This window comes from Hemitrygon akajei, chromosome 31 (assembly GCF_048418815.1).
Source record: "Hemitrygon akajei chromosome 31, sHemAka1.3, whole genome shotgun sequence".
Classification (NCBI taxonomy): domain Eukaryota; kingdom Metazoa; phylum Chordata; class Chondrichthyes; order Myliobatiformes; family Dasyatidae; genus Hemitrygon; species Hemitrygon akajei.
In genome coordinates, this window is record NC_133154.1 from 31,237,321 (window position 1) to 31,256,150 (window position 18,830).

Here is an 18,830-nt window from a genome sequence, read left to right on the forward strand (position 1 = left end):
AATCGGCTTCCAAGTGGGGCTGAGATACAATAACTCCCCTTTATTGCGAACACGCTTGCCCCTCAACACTAGCGGGAGGAGTACCCACCCATTTGCCCCGCACAAACATGGCTTCTCCGAAAGGTTACATCATTCTTTTGATCGGGTTGACTGACGTCATTACTTTACCATTTATGGCCATCCAGTCAGTGACGTGCGTGTGTGTGTTTTTTTTTGTGAATGAAAGGCATCTGCGTGTGTGGGTATCATCTGACCCTGGAATTCCAGGAACTGACTTGTTTTCATACAAGCAACAAGCGAAGAGGCTGAAAACAACATAATTTGCACAGTATCTCCGGAAAACAGTGAGTAACAACCATAATCTTTTCGATTCGACCTATTTTGACAATTTAATACCTGTAATCAACTTCAGATATTTTCCCCTTCAAATAGAAATACCCAGATCCAATGTTGTTGTTGGGTTGGCTGCCTTGCTGCTGAATCACCGCTGAGTGAAAGAGCGTGTTCTTTTAAGGTCCATTTCAGGATCTAAAGTATTTAACGTTTATCGGGGATTGTTTAAATTCCAAATCCTCCTTTTTAACACTTAGCCCGTTTCCTCCATTCTGTTTTCAGACTTGTTAGCTTTTGTTTGCGGGGATTATTGAAAGAGAAAACGATTCGCTATTTTCCCCCTCTTTGGAGGCTCGTTTTTCATCTGAACTCAACGAGGGTGGAGAAATAAGGAAGGAAAAGGAGGGGAGAAAATCACCTTAAGGAACCAGATATTTACCGAAAAAAAGCAGCCAAGCCCAGGGAGTTTGGCGGCATTCCACAGGTTGGTAACGTAAATAAAATGGAAATCTCCGGCTTAAGTGAGTTGGTGCATGAATATGAGGATAAAAATATGAAGTGTTGAATGAGATATTGAGAACTATGGGGAGTGAAAGCGCGTTCCTGAAGCACTCTTTGAATTGCCAGAAGCGTATGAGATGTTTAAAGACAATGTTCACATGAGCTGCCTTCAAAAATCCGCACCTTTCCCTCAAAGGTCTGTTAAATTTTAACCTTGTGGTTCAGCAGGTATCTGGAATCGATTTCAGTGGCTTTAATTACGTGGTGCCTAGCCATTTACGGTTGGAAGTAGTGAGGTATTTTCCGCATTATATGTTGTTATGAGTTGGGTCAGTTGGCATCAGATCTGATGGCTTCTGTTGAAACAGCCGGAGATCTACTTTAATGGACATTGGCAGGGGGATAGGGGAGTTTTTAAAAATTGTGCCTCGTTACACCAAATGTTTATTTTAAATGGGAAAGGTTGATACCAGGCAACAATTAAGAGGCCACAGGGGATCTTGGTAACCTCAGGTTAGGTTCTTTCCTGTTGATAGAACATGGCCAGGTTGAGATTTGGTATGTCACCGCAGATGTTGCTGTAGCATTTTTGCCTCTGTTTCTCCTTCTGTAAGTAATTGATTGGGCAGTTGAAGGTTGACATGCAGTTGTTGTGCCAAAGGAACTGTACCTCTCTTTCGAATCATTGCTCAGGAAAACTCCAGTCCATACAAAACAGATATTTACAATACATGTGGTATGGCTTAATTCTTAAAACTTCTCATATTCCCATAACACTGAGTGAGAAACAACCACGTGAAGAATATTCCAGAAGGCTTCGGTAATATAAAACTGGAAAGGATTTGGCCTCAGATAGAGGAAGCCAAGGGTGAGAATTAAGAGCTTTCTTGTATTATTAGGCATAAGTTGGAAACTGGTTTGTTATTGTCACGTGTACTTTTGTTTTGCATGCCATTCATAGGGATCATTTTTTCATCACATCAGTACATGTAGAACAAGAGATACGCAATAACTGAGTGCAGAATAAAGTGTTACATAGAAAGTGCACTGCAGGCAGATAAGGTGGAAGTCCATAATGTTTGATGGCTCTGGGCCGAACATCATTGGAATTCAGAAGAATGGGGTTGGGATGGATCTCATTGAAACGTATCGAATATTGAAAGGCCTAACTAGAGTGGATGTGGAGAGGATGTTTCCTGTCGTGGTGGAGAAGACTAGAAGAATAAAATTTAGGAATTACTTTCGCCAGAGGGTGGTGGGTGAATTTGTGAACTTCATCACCACAGGTGGCCGTGCTGCCCAAGCCATTTGGTATATTTAAAGCCGAGGTTGATAGGTTCTTGATTAGTCAGGGCATCAAAGGTTACAGGAGAAGGCAGGAGAATGGTGTTGAGAGGGAAAATAAATCAACAATGGTTGATTGCTGGAGAGTTGATTGCTACGGAGAGGGTGCAGAGGAGATTTACCAGGATGTTGCCTGGTTTGGAGAACAAGTCATATGAAGCAAGGTTAGCAGAGCTGGGACTTTTCTCTTTGGATGGTAGAAGAATGACAGGAGACTTGATAGAGGTCTACAAGATTATGAGAGGCATAGATAGGGTGGATAGTCAGTACCTGTTTCCCAGGGCACCAATAGCAAACACCAGAGGGAATATGTACAAAATTAAGGGAGGGAAGTTTAGGGGAGACATCAGGGGTAAGTTTTTTTACACAGAGGGTTGTGAGTGCCTGGAATGACTTGCCAGCGATGGTGGTGGAGGCTAAAACATTAGGGGTATTTAAGAGCCTTTGGACAGGCACATGGATGAAAGGAAAATAGAGGGTTATGGGGTAGTGTGGGTTTAGTACTTTTTTTTAAGGATTATATGGGTCGGCACAACATGGAGGGCTTAAGGGCCTGTACTGTGCTGTAGTGTTCTATGGTTCTAGGACCTGGTGGGCCAAATGGTCTAATTCTGCTCCTATGTGCTTATAGCCACTGTCCATGAAATATGAAAAGTAGCTAATTACAGTGAACTTTTACCTTGTGTCATCAACAGTAACATTATTAGGTGCTTCATTAATATCCCAGTCAGAGGATTTTGTTCTGTATACCATAATAACTCTGCTTCCTATAATCTATACTATGCCAGTAGTTGACCGGTTTCCTTTATTACACAGCACAGTCAGGAGTACAGACTGCTCACACTCTCTTCTAACCCTTTAGTTTTCAAGTAATCATTTGCATGGAGAGTGATAAATGTGTGGAACGCCCTGCCAGGCGAGGTGGCAGAGGCAGATACTTTAGGGACTTTTAAAGGACTCAGATAGGCACATGGTTAATAGAAGAACTGAGGAAAGGGTTGGATCGATCTTAGAGTAGGTTAAATGTTCGTGGGCCGTAGAGCCTGTGATGTTCTGTGTTCTGGTCACAGGCCCGACGTCTGCATGTCTCAGTCTGAGTCAGGATCTGCTGCAGACTGGAGGCCGAAGAAGACTGCCTGTCTTGGGCTTAAAGGGCAGGGTATGTGTGCATGGGTGGGAGAGAGGAACGGGGCTTGTTTTGTTGCTTTTGCTCTGTGCTGTTCTGCCGAGCGTCGTGGTCATGCTGTGTTGGTTCCGGAATGCGTGGCTTCACTTGCAGGTTGCCTCCAGCACACCTTTGGGCGTGTCATTTGTTAATGCAAACAATGCCGGTCACTGTGCGTTTCCACGCATAGACGAATCTGGGACCTTGCATCTTCTACCTTCCCATCACTTGTGAAATCGTTGTGCAGGTTTCCCCTATTCTGTAGGTCACCTGTGAGTTACGCGAGGGATCCACTGCCCAGACAGCTCTTGCCACTTTAAAACACAGGACATGGAACAGCACAGGGACAGGCCCTTCAGCCCATAATGTTGTGCCAAACCTATTAAATTAGTAATCAACTGGCCAACCAAAGTAATCCCTTCTGCCTACATAATGTCCATATCCTTCCAATTCCCACGCATTAATCTGCCTATAAATGTCTCTTAAAAGTCCCTAATATTTCTGCCTCTACCATCATCCTGGAAAGCACATTTCAGTCACCCACCATTCTCTGTGATTTTAAAATAAACTTGCCCTTCAGATTTCCTTTGAACTTACCCCATCTCACCTTAAATACGTCATCCTCTTCTTAAGTCAACAACAGCTCACCAGAGTCCTCTGTCCTGGGCCGAAGGCTGATTGGGCCTGTGGCTTTCACCACACGACTTCAAACGGCTTCTCAGCAAAGATCCTTCTTCTCTAAGGGATGAGCTCCTTGGAGCTTCTGTTGGTTTCTGTAGGTCTGGGTTTTTATGAGATGGGGTTGGCAGAGTTCGCTTAAATGTGTGCCCTCCGGCAGAACGGGGGAAAAATGTACTGTCTGTCTACTTTATCTATGCCTGTCATAATCTTATTCATCTCTGTCACGTCTCCCCGCAGCATATGCAGCTCCAGAAAAAAACAACCCACTTTATCCAACCTCTCATTGGAGCACATGTCCTTTAATCTCAACATCCTGGTAAACTCTTTTTGCGGGTCCTATAATGGGGAAGCAGAGTTAGATAAATCTGAGATTTTCCCCCTCAAGTCTTTCTCCCTCAGTCCTCCCTCCCACTGCCTTACAAATGCCTTGAACAATTCCTTTTTTGTACTTGTACCCCACAGCCCTGCCCCCTGGTAGATGTTGTATCATCCCCAGGTGTCACATACACCCCAGACTGGAAACTTTGTGCTAAATTAATATTGTAATCCCTTAAGTACCTTTATTGTGTGGTGACAGTATTCATTTCTGTCAAAGTTAATGAAAGAATTTATATATAACAGTCACAATCATCTGCATGCATCATCTCAAACTGAATCATAACCACTTACCCACTGGACACTTCCTATTGTGACTCGTCTCTTCGAGCTTACAGATTGGTTTATTGTGGGTTTGGGACCAACCCTAATACTTTGTACTGGTTCAAGGCTGACCTCTCCAATTAGCTCAGAGTTTTCAATGGTGGTCTCATTTCTGATCATCATTGAAAGGAAAATGACAATTATTATTTCAATGCACTGCATCATCAATGGCTCTTGGCCAAGGAATTCTAACTTGTATTAGTATTTCATTATCACAGAGCACAGAAGTGGGCTCTTTGGCCCATCTGATCTATGTCAAGCAAGGTTCCCATCTAAGCTGGTCCCTTTTGCCCATATTTGGCCCATATGCATTTAAGCCCTCTTTGTGCAGCACTGTAATGTAATGGTTAGTGTAACACTATTATAGTGCCAGTGACCTGAGTTCAACTCTGCTGCTGTCCGTAAGGAATTTGTACTTTCTCCCCATGAATAGATGGGAAAGCACGTGGTGCTCTGTTTTTCTCCTGCATGCCAAAGACGTACAGGTTGGTGTGATAATTGGTCACATGGGTTTAATTTGGCAGTGCAGGCTTGTTGGGCTGGAAAGGCCTGTTACTGTGCTGTATCTCTATAAAATCGATTAATCTCTTCTGCCTATATACCTGTGCAAGTACCATTCAAATCTATGTGTTCGGCTCAAATTATTTCTTTTGTTGGCCTCTGATACTGTTCCTTTCTCCTAACCTGGCCTCTCTTAGCCTTCCTCTGGCCTACTGCCCATCTTTCATTTTCATTTTCTCTAGCAGCCATTGTCCCGCCTTATCTTTTCCCTCAGATGTATATAGTTCAGCATAGGAACAGGCCTTTTGCCCGAAGTACCTATGTCATCCATGATGCTAAACCAAACCAATCCCAACTGCCTCTTATAATTTTATATAATTTTCTCCTCTTCTTATAGCCAATATGCCTTTCCTTCTATTCTCTCATCCAGCCCACATCTTGGTGAACCCCTTTTTGTAGCCTTCCCGAAGCCTCTATGTCCTTTCTGTAATGTGATGATCAGAACTGCACGCAGTACAATGAAGGCAAACCAAAGCTTTATACAATTTGCAACATGACTTTCTGACACTTATACTCAATATGCTGAATAATGCCATCAAACTATAGGAAATAGGAGCAGAATTAGGACATTCAGCCCATTGAGTCTACTGCACCTTTCGATCATGCAAATTTACTTCCCCCTCAACCCCATTCTCCTGCCTTCTCTTCATAACCTTTGACTCCCTTACAAATCAAGAAGCTATCAACCTCTGTTTCAGATATACCCTCTGACTAGGCCTCTGCAGCCGTCTAAAGAAATTCCTTCTCATCTCTGGACTTCCTTGTGTTCTGTTGCTGTGCCCTCTGGTCCAAGACCAACCTCTCCCCTTTGGCAACATTCTCTCAACACCCACTCGATCTAAGCCATTCAATATTCAGTAGGTTTCTATAAAACCATAAGACATATGAGTAGGATCCGGCCATATGGCCTTGCAAGTCTGCTTTGTCATTCCATCAAAGCTGATTTATTATCCCTCTGATCCCCGGTCTGTCACTTTCACATAAACTTTGATGCCATGATTTAGAAACATAGAAACATAGAAAATAGGTGCAGGAGTAGACCATTTGGCCCTTCGAGCCTGCACCGCCATTCAGTATGATCATGGCTGATCATCCAACTCAGAACCCTGTACCTGCTTTCTCTCCATACCCCCTGATCCCTTTAGCCACAAGGGCCATATCTAACTTCCTCTTAAATATAGCCAATGAACCAGCCTCAACTGTTTCCTGTGGCAGAGAATTCCACAGATTCACCACTCTCTGTGTGAAGAAGTTTTTCCTCATCTCGGTCCTAAAAGGCTTCCCCTTTATCCTTAAACTGTGACCCCTCATTCTGGACTTCCCCAACATCGGAAACAATCTTCCTGCATCTAGCCTGTCCAATCCCTTTAGAATTTTATATGTTTCAATAAGATTCCCCCTCAATCTTCTAAATTCCAGTGAGTATAAGCCTAGTCGATCCAGTCTTTCTTCATATGAAAGTCCTGCCATCCCAGGAATCAATCTGGTGAACCTTCTCTGTACTCCCTCTATGGCAAGAATGTCTTTCCTTAGATTAGGGGACCAAAACTGCACAAAATATTCTAGGTGCGGTCTCACCAAGGCCTTGTACAACTGCAGTAGAACCTCCCTGCTCCTGTACTCAAATCCTTTTGCTATGAATGCCAACATACCATTTGCCTTTTTCACCACCTGCTGTACCTGCGTGCCCACCTTCAATGACTGGTGTACAATGACACCCAGGTCTCGTTGCATCTCCCCTTTTCCTAATCGGCCACCGTTCAGATAATAATCTGTTTTCCTGTTCTTGCAGCCAATGTGGATAACCTCACATTTATCCACATTAAATTGCATCTGCCATGAATTTGCCCACTCACCTAACCTATCCAAGTCACCCTGCATCCTCTTAGCATCCTCCTCACAGCTAACACCACCGCCCAGCTTCGTGTCATCCGCAAACTTGGAGATGCTGCATTTGATTCCCTCATCTAAATCATTAATATATATTGTAAACAACTGGGGTCCCAGCACTGAGCCTTGTGGTACCCCACTAGTCACTGTCTGCCATTCTGAAAAGGTCCCGTTTACTCCCACTCTTTGCTTCCTATCTGCCAACTAATTCTCTATCCACATCAATACCATACCCCCAATACCGTGTGCTTTAAGTTTGCACACTAATCTCCTGTGTGGGACCTTGTCAAAAGCCTTTTGAAAATCTAAATATACCACATCCACTGGCTCTCCCCTATCCACTCTACTAGTTACATCTTCAAAAAATTCTATAAGATTCGTCAGACATGATTTTCCTTTCACAAATCCATGCTGACTTTGTCCGATGATTTCACCTCTTTCCAAATGTGCTGTTATCACATCTTTGATAACCGACTCTAGCATTTTCCCCACCACCGATGTCAGACTCACCAGTCTATAATTCCCCGGTTTCTCTCTCCCTCCTTCTTTAAAAAGTGGGGTTACATTAGCCACCTTCCAATCCTCAGGAACTAATCCAGAATCTAAGGAGTTTTGAAAAATTATCACTAATGCATCCACTATTTCTTGGGCTACTTCCTTAAGCACTCTGAGATGCAGACCATCTGGCCCTGGGGATTTATCTGCCTTTAATCCCTTCAATTTACCTAACACCACTTCCCTACTAACCTATCAAAAACCTATCAACCTCCACTTTAAATCTTTAAATGTACCCAATGAATTGGCCTTCAGAACTGTCTGTTGCAAAGAATTCCTCAGATTCACCACCCTTTGTTCTAAAGGGATGTCCTTCTATTATGACACTGTGCCCTCTGGTTCTAAACTCACTACTATAGGAAATATCTACTCTTTCTAGGCCTTTTTTAATATTTGATAGGTTTTAATGAGATTCCTCATCATTGTAAACTCCAGCGAGTGCAGGCCCAGAGCCTGCAAATGCTCCTCATACAAAAGTCCTGATAAAGCTTCACCATTATATCCTTGTGGAACACAGCAGGCCAGGCAGCATCTCTAAGAAGAAGGGCTGTCGACGTTTCGGGCCGAGACCCTTCGTCAGGATGCTGCCTGGCCTGCTGTGTTCCACCAGCATTTTGTGTGTGTTGTTTGAATTTCCAGCATCTGCAGATTTCCTCGTGTTTGACCATTATATCCTTGCTGTTATATCCGCGTCCTCTCCTTACCACCGACTCAGCCTACAGGTTGACCTTCTGGCAATCCTGCACAAGGACTCCCAAGTCCCTTTGCAGCTCTGATTTTTGAATTTTGTCGCCATTTAGAAAATAATCTATACCTTTATTCCTTCTACCAAAGTGCATGACCACACACTTCCCTTCACTATATTCCATCTGCCCTTCTAGATAGATAGATAGATAGATACTTTATTCATCCCCATGGGGAAATTCAACTTTTTTTCCAATGTCCCATACACTTGTTGTAGCAAAACTAATTACATACAATACTTAACTCAGTAAAAAATATGATATGCATCTAAATCATTATCTCAAAAAGCTTTGTCTTTTCTCTTTTGTCTTTGTCCATTCTCCCAATCAGTCTAAGTCATCCTGCAGATTCTCTGCTTCCTTGGCACTACCTGCCCCTCTGGCTATCTTTGTATCATCTGCAAACTTGGCCACAACGCCAACAATTTGGTCATTCGAATTATTAACATATAATGTGAAAAGAAGTCCCAATAATGACTCTCGCGGAACACCTCTAGTCAATGGCAGCTAACCAAAAACGGCCCCCGTTATTCCCACCCTTTGCCTCCTGCCAGGCAGTCAATCTTCTATTATCGTCCGTAGAATACCATGGGTTCTTCTCCTGTTGATTTGTAAATTTAACAAGAAATTTAATGGCAAATCTGATTCTGATTCTCATTCTGAAGCATGTGTGGCACCTTGTCAAAGGCCTTCTGAAAATTCAAGTAAATAACATCCACCGACTCCCCTTTGTCAACCCTGCTTATTATTTTCTCAAAGAATTCCAACAGATTTCTCAGGCAAGATTCCCCCCACCCCCCCAACACCTTCCCAACCACTGAAGTCAGGTTAACAAGCCTATAATTTCCTTTCTTCTGCTTCCCTCCCTCGCTTAAAGAGTGGAGTGACATCTGCAATTTTCCAGTCCTCCGGAACAATTCTAGAATCTAGTGATTCTTAAATGGTCATTACTACTTTCTCCACAATCTCTTCAGCTACTACTTTCAGAACCCTGGGATGTATTCTGCCTGATCTAGTTGACTGATCTACCTTCAGACCTTCCAGCTTCTCAAAGTCAAAGTCAAATTTATTTATAAAGCACATTTAAAAACAACCCATGTTGACCAAAGTGCTGTACATACCATAGCAGGTAGCTAAAATCACAAATACAAGAAACACAGATATAAACAACAAGGCACTCAGTTTATGGGCACAAAATAAACAATACATGAGCCGAGGCACGAGCCAAAAATCAGCCGCATCAGGAAGATTCAAACGCTAGTGAATAAAGGTAAGTTTTGAGCCTGGACTTAAAAGAGTCGATGGAGGGGGCAGATCTGATAGGGAGGGGAATGCTGTTCCACAGTCTAGGGGTTTCAACAGCAAAGGCGCGGTCACCCCTGAACTTAAATTTAGATTGCGGGACAGCCAGGAGCCCCAAGTCAACTGACCTGAGGGACCAGGAAGGCCAGGGGGCCAGCCTATTTACAGCTTTATAAACAAACAGGAGAACCTAAAACCAATTCTGAACCAGTGGAGCGAGGCCAGGATAGAAGTAATATGGTCCCTCTTCCGGGCACCCGTCAGGAGCCTGGCTGCAGTGTTCTGGACCAGTTGCAGGCAGGACAGGGACAACTGACAAATCCCAGTACACAGGAAGTTGGAATAGTCCAAGTGGGAGGATATAAGGGTGTGGATGACTTTCTCGAGATCTTTAAAAGAGAGAAACTGCTTGATTTTGGCAATAGTACAAAGTTGGAAAAAAACGGCTTTTACTACTGCATTAACTTGCTTGTCAAACTTAAAGGCGGAATCAAATATCACACCAAGGTTTTTGACGTGGGGTTTGACAAGGGTGGACAGGTCTCCTTAGAAAAAGCAACTACAGTCACTTCTGCCTCCTAATATTCTCAAATTTCTGTCATACTGCTAGTGTCTACATGGTGAAGACTGATGCAAAATACTTATTCAGTTTGTCTGCCATTTTGTTGTCCCCCAACTATTTTGACAGCAATCCAGTATTCACTCTCACATCACTTTTACTTTTCATATATATGAAAAAACATTTTGTATCCTCTTTGATATTATTGGTTAGCTTACCTTCATACTTCTTTTCTCTTCTTTTCTTTTCTTTTTAGTTTTGTTGGTTTTTAAAAGCTTCCCAATCCACTAATTTCCCTCTAATTTTTGATCTATTATATTCAGTCTCTTTTGCTTTTATGCTGTTTCTGATATCCCCTGTCAGCCACAGTTGTGTCATCTTGTCTTTAGAATACCCTCAGAACCTCCCTCATCCCTGATAGTGTCCCCTTCCAATTAACTTCGGCCAGCTCCCTTCTCATGCCCCTACAATTCCCTTTACTCCTCTGAAATGCTGATATATCTGACATTATCTTCTCCTCAAACTGCAGGGTAAATTCTATCATTTTATGATCACTGATTCCTAAGGGTTCCTTTACCTTAAGCTCCCTAATCAAATCTTGTTCATTACACAACACCCATTCCATAACTGTCTTTTCCCAAGTGGTTCCAACCACAAGCTGCTCTAAAAAGTCATTCCATAAAGATTCTACAAGTTTTTCTCCCTTGGGATCCAGCAGCAACCTGATTTTCCCAATCTGCCGGCGTATTGAAATCCCCCATGACTACCGTAACATTGCCCTTTTGATATGCCTTTCTTATCTCCCGTTGTAATTTGGAGCCCACATCCTGGCTACTGTCTGGAGGTCTGTATGCATCTCCCATCCTGGTTTATTAACTTTGTAGTTTTTTAACTCTACCCACAAGGGTTCTACATCTTCTGATCCTATGTCACATTTTCCTAAGGATTTGATTTCATCTTTTATCAACAGAGCCACACAGCCTCCCCTTCACTGTCCTCTTGTCCTTGGATGTTAAGCTTCCGTGAACCACGACTCAGTGGTACCCACAACTTCATACCTGCCGATCTCTAACTGTGCTACAAGATCATCCACTTTATTCTGTATACTGTGTGCATTCAATATAAGTTTCAGTCCTGTATTCCTCACCCTTTTAACTTTTGCCCCATGTTACACTTCAACTCATCACCTGACTGCAATTTGCCCCATCATCTGTCCTTCCTCACAGTCTCACTACACAATGCATTGACACGTATATCAACTGCCCCATCCTCAGCACCGTCCTCCTGCCAGATTAGTTTAAACCCTCCCCAACAGCTGTAACAAATGTGCCCGCAAGGCTATTGGTGCCCCTTGGGTTCGGGTGTAACCCATCCTTTTTCTGCAGGTCACACCTTCCCCAGGAGAAAACCCAAAGATCCAGAAATCTGAAAACCTATCTCCTGTGCCACTTCCTCAGCCTCTCATTCATTCTATTCCTGCCCTACTAGCTCGTGGACTGGGAGTAAGCCAGACAATTCCACCTTGGAGATCTTGCTCTTCAGCCTAATTCTCGATACTCTCTGTGCAAGACCTCTTCTCCCTTTTCTATCTGTGTCATTGGTGGCACTCTCCCTCTTGAGAATATTCTGTAGCCGCTCAGAGATATCCTGGACTCTAGCACCGGGGAGGCAACACACCATCATGGTGTGTTTTTTGCAGCCACTGAATCTCCTGTCCATTCCCCTCACTATCGAGTCTCCAATCACTATTGCTCTTCCCGACTTTACTCTTCTCTGGTAAGTCTCAGAGCTGGACACAGTGCCATTGGCCTGGTGCTGCTACTGTGCTCTGATAGGCTGACAGGTCACCCCCCAACCCCCCAGCAGTATCCAAAGGGGTATACTTGTTGCTGAGGGGGATGGCCACAGGAATCCCTGTACTGGCTGCTTATTCCCCGTACTTCTCCTAGTGGTCACCCATCTGCTATCTGAAGCCTGCGCTCTGGGTGTGACCACCTCAGTAAAAGGTTCATCCATGATGTTTTTAGGCTTTATGGATGTCCCTGAGTACGTCCAGTCAGGAGCTGCAGTTGATCGCACTTCCTACAGATGTAGTCATCAGGGAGACCATGAGGTACCCCGCAGTCCACCCACCTTACAGGAGGAGCATTCTACTGCCTTAACTGCCATCCTGACTACACTTGTTATACCTCTAACTTCTCAGGCTTAAGTTCTAGCCTGCAAATGTTCTCATGGAAACCTGCTGACCTCTCTAACACTGGCCCACTTCAACAGTGGCTGCTCCTCTCACACCTTGCGAGTGTCTAAAAAAATCACAATGTTTGCAGCTTGCTGAAAAAAATTCCAATGAGATTCTCCCCCCCACCCCACAGCTAGTACAAGCCATCAAACACATGCATTAACCCTTTCATTCCCGGGATCATGCCGTAGCCCTTAGTTCCCTTCCTATTTCCATTAGTGCCATTTCAGCCAGAGTGTCAATTTTCCATTTTATTCAACAATATTGTATCTTGTGCAACTACTGTTGCTTCTCCACAATAACTAACATATAGAGCATAGGGTAGCAAGCAGGTTTGTGTCAGACTGAGAACTGCTTATGAATTGTTACAACGGATAGCTGGTGCAGCCCCTTTGAAGATTCGGGACAGTCCCACTAATTCGCTCTCATGATTTGAGCACCAAGGATTGAGCATTTAAGAAAGACCTTAAACTGAGGTTTGGTACTCAATTGTAAGCCTACTTGCGATTTTGTCTAGTGTTTGTTCTGAGCTCAGATTCTTGATCCAGTTTGAAGCCGTGTCTCATTCCGAGACTTGGATACTCAAGCATTTGGCTCCAAGCCATTCTTGTCAATGACTCTCGTCACAGTATGATCGAGCCAGTATGGACCCAGCGGGGTATCAGAGTCTTTCATGCCCTGTGACCAGGCACGGCGAAGAAATTTCCGGACAGAGCTTGGAGATGCACGGCTTCCAGGTAGCCATTGGTCAACTTTTGCAAGAAGGGGGCCAGAGTCGCTTAGGGGAACCAACCGGTCCTGCTCTGGAGCCAGTACATTTTCAAACCCCGGAGAGATATGGCAGACACCCGGGTTCCTGCTATGACTTCCTCATCCAGTGCTTGATAATGTATGAGCTCCAGCCGTTCCGGTTCCCTTCGGAGTGCACAAAGGTGGCTTCATTAACTTTCTTCTGTCCGGGAGAACTCGAGCCTAGGCCATCGCGCATTGGGAATGCAGGTCTGCGATTTGCTCGGACTCGGAGGAATACATAGTCGCCATGAGGGAAGTGTTTCATTACCCCGCTGGAGCCAGCTAGCCACAGACGACCTGATGAAGGTTCGATGGGGAATCGGTCAGTGGTCGACTACGCGATCAAATGTCAGACCTTGGCCCAAGAGAACCATTGGAACGGGGAGTCCTTGGCCATGCTATACCACCATGGACTCCGAGACAAACTGAAGGAGAACTTAAGGCTGATTTAGACTTTTGCATAAGCTCTACGCCATAGCCTACGCAAGTGGCCTATGCCATTGTGAGCATTTATACTTGTGCATTGGTGTGTCTGCGTCGCTCTGCAATTCACCACCAAAACGCTAATTGGCTGTGGGGTTTCTATGCCACTGTGTTGAGTTTCTTTGTGTATTCAAACAATGGTGACTGAAACTGAGCACATCATGTTGGAGTTGGAGCTAATAAATGTTGAACAAGAGTTACTTTCATTGAAATTTCTGCAACGCAGAAAAGAGAGAAGACTTTAGAGGAGATGGTGTGTACAACCATTGAACAGATTGAGGCAGAAGGAGGGTGAGTTTTCTCTGCTTGTCCGAACACTGAGAGACACGGACGAGGAAATGCATTTCAAATATTGGCCGAGAAGAAGAAGCAACTGGAAATGCGTAGGCTACCAAGTGGACCAATCACAGTTGCTGCGGTCTGCATCGCCGCGATGCATAGTTACATTTTTGGGGAGGTTCTCGTCACGCTACAGCATAGGGTATGCAGCTATGCCGTACCTACAGCGTAGATTTGATGCAGAAGTATAAATTGGCCTTGAGAGGTTCTCATCAACCAGTCCATCTGTCTCAATTGTCATCTGGCAGAGTGTAGGTGGGACTACATCATGAGGTCGAGGAGGGCTAGCCTGACCCCGGACTCAACGCATCATTGTTCCTCTCCCCAAAGTCAGACTATGACCAGCCCATCACCTGCTCAGTATCCAGTTGAACCCATGTAGATTGGTTCCACTAGACTCTCCCGATGAGAGGTCCCGGCACTGGAGTCAAGGCTGCTGCTTTTACTGCAGGGAAGCAGATCACCTGTGGGCCGAATGCCCGAAGCCGCAGCCACCCGGGGAACTGCTAAGCCCGTGAGGACCGTGACGGTGGCAGCCACTTCACCCAACACCACGGATTCTGCCGAAGGCAGAGATACCTGGGGTAAGAACCTGAGGCAGGAGAAGGCTTTTGTGGACTCTGGGGCAGTACATTATTTTGGTTTGACATACCACTGTGAGAGTTGAGTGCCTTCTTGCCTGCAACTGTCATGATCAGCCACCTGCTAGGGTCCAGGAAGATCCAGCAACAGACTATGGCATTGTAGATGAGAATAGGGAATCATGTGGAAGAGGTTAGTTTCTACATTACTGACTCTCCACTCATTCCCCTGATCCTCGGGTATCCTTAGGTGTCTCAGCATAACCTGTCTGTGGACTGGAGGGAGGGGAGAATCACTGCTTAGTCCAGCCATTTGATCTCTGTGAAAGCAGCCTCTGCCTCAATAGTCCAAACTAAAGGTTCCGTGGATCTCTCGGTTAGTGCCGTCAGCGGAGCCGCCACTGAGCTGAAACTTCTGATAAACTTTCAACAAAAGTTGGCAACTCCCAGGAATCATTGGACTTGCTTCACACTGGATAGTTGTGGCCAATCTCCAACAGCCTGCGTTGTACTAGAGACCATCTTGAGAATGCCAATAGAGATGATGAAGCCCAATAAAGAAATAGTGGTTACATGAAATTCTGACTTCTCCAGCTTGACGTAAAGTCCATGGTCAAGAAGCCTCTTTAGGATATCTCTGACATGAGCGACGTGCTCCTCTATGGAATTTGAGAAAATTAGGATGTCATCCAAGTAGACGAAGACCTACTTATGGAGAGCATTCCAGAGCAGTAGTTGTTCTGAGCAGAAGTCTGTCCCTTGCTAGCTGCCGGTCTCGGAAGAGCTCTACATGTCGACTCAGGATTTGCCTTTCTGAGTGGAGTCCAAGTTCATTGGACCCTTTAGAATTCTATGGGAAAGTAAACTCGGTGGCCTACACCTTACAGCTCCCCAGGACACTTAAGATCAATCCCACTTTCCATGTTTCCAAGCTAAAGCCTGTGAACACCAGCCCGTTAGCCCTACCACCATCAGTCCCACCACCACCGAGGTTTGCTGATGGCGAACAGGTTTTCACCATGAGAAGAATTTTGGACGCATACTGTTCAAGGTGTTTGTCAATATCTCATGGACTTGAAGGATTTGGAGTGGGGGAGATGTGCTGGGTGCCTGAAGGAGTCTTCTTGGATCTGGGTCTCATCCACAACTACAGCCGCCGTCTCTCTGAGCAGCCAGGGCCATCGTGAGTTGGCCAAGGGGGAGGAGGTCCTTCTATGACATGCCCCCATCCAAGGCAGCTTCCAAAGTTTAGATGTTCTAACTCCCTGGAGTATGGATAGCTGGCGTGGCTCCTTTAAAGATTCAGCACACTCCAGCTCGAAGGCAATTATCTTTTGGATGCCAAGGATTGAGCATTTAAGGAGCACCTGAATTGAGGTTTGGTGCTTGTAAGCCTACTCATGATCTCATCTAGAGTTTGTTTTGAGCTCAGATCCACGATCCAGTTTGAAGTCGTGTCTCGATCCTAGGCTTGGATACTCCATCATTTGGGTCCAAGCCATCCTTGCCAAGGACTCTCATCACATAAATATCGCTGAGACAGGAGGCTATGGGTTAGTACTTGATGCTTGGAATGGAGATGGTGGATTGAAAGGTCTGTTTCTGTGGTGTATGACTCTGTGATTAAATGCTGATAACACTGGACAACAAAAAATTTGCTTCCGGAATACTTTTGGTTTATCTTAAGGACTTTTAGCTGCTGACCATGAAATTCAGCATGAAGTTTCCCTATCTCACACCATTATTTTTGAAATCGCCTACATTTGCAATTTCAATTCCTAATTCAAGTCAGAATAACTGACGCCAAGATTCAGGAAGACATTTCTGTTGGTCCATAAATCAACCAGGTCATCAATGATAGGCAACTCGAAGAACTCCTAGTGGGACTGGAGAAAATCACATGGAAGTCATTCAAAGATACTGTTGAAAATATTCTTGGCAAATATAGAGCATTGAGCTACGTGCAGTTGGTTGACAAGAAGCTTCAAGCATACAAAACCATGAAGTGCAACATGTCACTGAAGATTCATTTTCTGTATTCCCATTTAGACTTCTTCCCTGCAAATCTTAGCGCTGTCAGTGACAAGCACAGTGAAAGGTTTCACCAGGACATTGTGGTCGTGGGAAAACAGTATCAGGGCAACTGGAGTCCATCAGTGCTGGCTGATTATTGTTGGACACTTGAGTGAGAAGCCTCAGACACTGAGTACAAACAAAAATCATCAACAGAACATTTTTAGCTCAGTTGAACCATTGCAAAGTGTCAGCACTGTTATGCAGTTAAATGCATTATATTCAATAAAAGTTAATTTCTTGTTTCTCCAAATTCCTCTGTGACACATGTAGTCTGAAATTATATTTGTGCTCAGCTTCAAGTGGTCTGTCATAAACAAAATAAAAATCTGAGGAAGCAACTCTTCCAAAACAATTTATTACCCGGTGTAATCAGAGTGTGCAATGGTAAATGGATGGAATAAAAAAAATGGACGTAGTACAATATATTTACAGAAAAAAAATGGATTAGTTTTATTTGTAAAATGTACATACTTTGAAACATCGAAACATACAGTGAACTGCATTATTTGCGTCAAACCAAATCAGCAAGAATTGTGCTAGACAGCCTGTGAGCATTGCCACACTCCTGGTGCCAACACGGCTTGTCGACCACTTACTAACCCAAACCCACACGTCGTTGAAACGTGGGAGGAAACCGGAGCACTCGGAGGTGTCGAGAGATTGTACTTTACGGCGGGAATTGAACCCCGAATGGTGCTCGCGGGCACTGTAAAGTGATACGCTGTAACGTGACACGCTGCCAGAAATAAGAGCGGGAGTGAGCGGTACACTTCGTGAAGCCTGTACCCAATAAAGAGTCTTAGCCCGAGATGTCAACTATCTATTCCCCCTCATTGATGCCGCCTGACTTACTGAGTTCTTCCAGCATTTTATGTGTGTTTACCATCACAGAGTAATTGGTTTATTATTGTCACATCTACCAAGGCACAGTAAAAAGTTTTGTTTGCATACTATCCCAACATTCTTGACAAAAGTGCCTTGAGATAGTATAAAAGGGAAATATGAGGTGGAAGGGTCACAATGAGCTAGACTGGGAAATCAATATTTTTCCTTCATCGTATGAAAGGTCCATTAATGAGTCCGATAACAGCAGAATAGAAGCCGTCCTTGAGTCTGGTAGTACGTGTTTCCAAGCTTCTCCATCTTTCCCCACTGGAGAAAAGAGGGGGAGAATGATTGGGATAGGAAGGGTCCTCCATTATGTTGGCTGCTTTCCTGAGGCAGCACAAAGTGCAGATGGAGTCAGTGGAGGGCGGTTAGGTTTGCGTGACTTCAGAACTAGTTCTGTTCTTGGTCTCCGCTCTGATTTCCTGCCTGTTGCCCGTAATCCTCACTTATCCAACACTCCTGAAAACCAGCCTGGGCCTTGAATACATTCAATGATTCAGCATCTATAACCTTACAGGATTTAAAATAACAGTAGGCGATAGGTGAAGCCAGGTGGGTGGGATGAAGTAAGAAGCTAGGAGGTGATAGGTGGAAAAGATAAACAGCTGATGAAGAAGGAATCTGATAGGAGAGGAGAGCAGACCATGGGAGAAGGGGAAGGAAGAGGGGCACTAGAGGAGATGGGGAGAAGGGAAGGGGTAAGAAGCGAACCAGAGTGGGAAGTGTAATGAGGGGAGAGGGGGGAGAAATTACCAGGTTATTACTTATCATGGTACTGGATCACAGCAAAATAAAAGGAAGGGAAGCAGTGGTGGTTGGGGACTTGTGAGGGGGAGGGTGGGGTGGAAGTGGAGCTTAAGGAAACAGGATCCCACCCTTTCCCACAACCCCCCCCACCCATGGCTTAAGGAGCAGAACTGCTGAATCACTCGGCCGTTGGCATGTGGTTTGGGGTGAGCCTGTATTAATTTCAGATAACCATTTCTCGTTCTGCTTTTCTTCTGATGACAGTTAGGAATGTGCAGTTTATTTTTAGAACGCCGTGCCTCCGCTACCGCTTCTTTCATCTTGCGTCTGAAGGAATGTTGTTCTGTCTTCA

General features: G+C 44.6%; 1 protein-coding gene across 1 annotated transcript in view; it reads left to right on the forward strand.

Annotated features, from left to right (window-relative positions):
- Nucleotides 1–228: 228 nt before the first annotated feature.
- Nucleotides 229–18,830, forward strand: part of LOC140719078 (transcription factor MafK-like) — a 58,755-nt gene continuing 40,153 nt past the window's right edge. The window contains exons 1-2 of the mRNA XM_073033454.1: nucleotides 229–344; nucleotides 616–817. The gene's annotated coding sequence lies outside the window, so the exon portion shown is untranslated. The remainder of the gene's footprint in view (nucleotides 345–615; nucleotides 818–18,830) is intronic.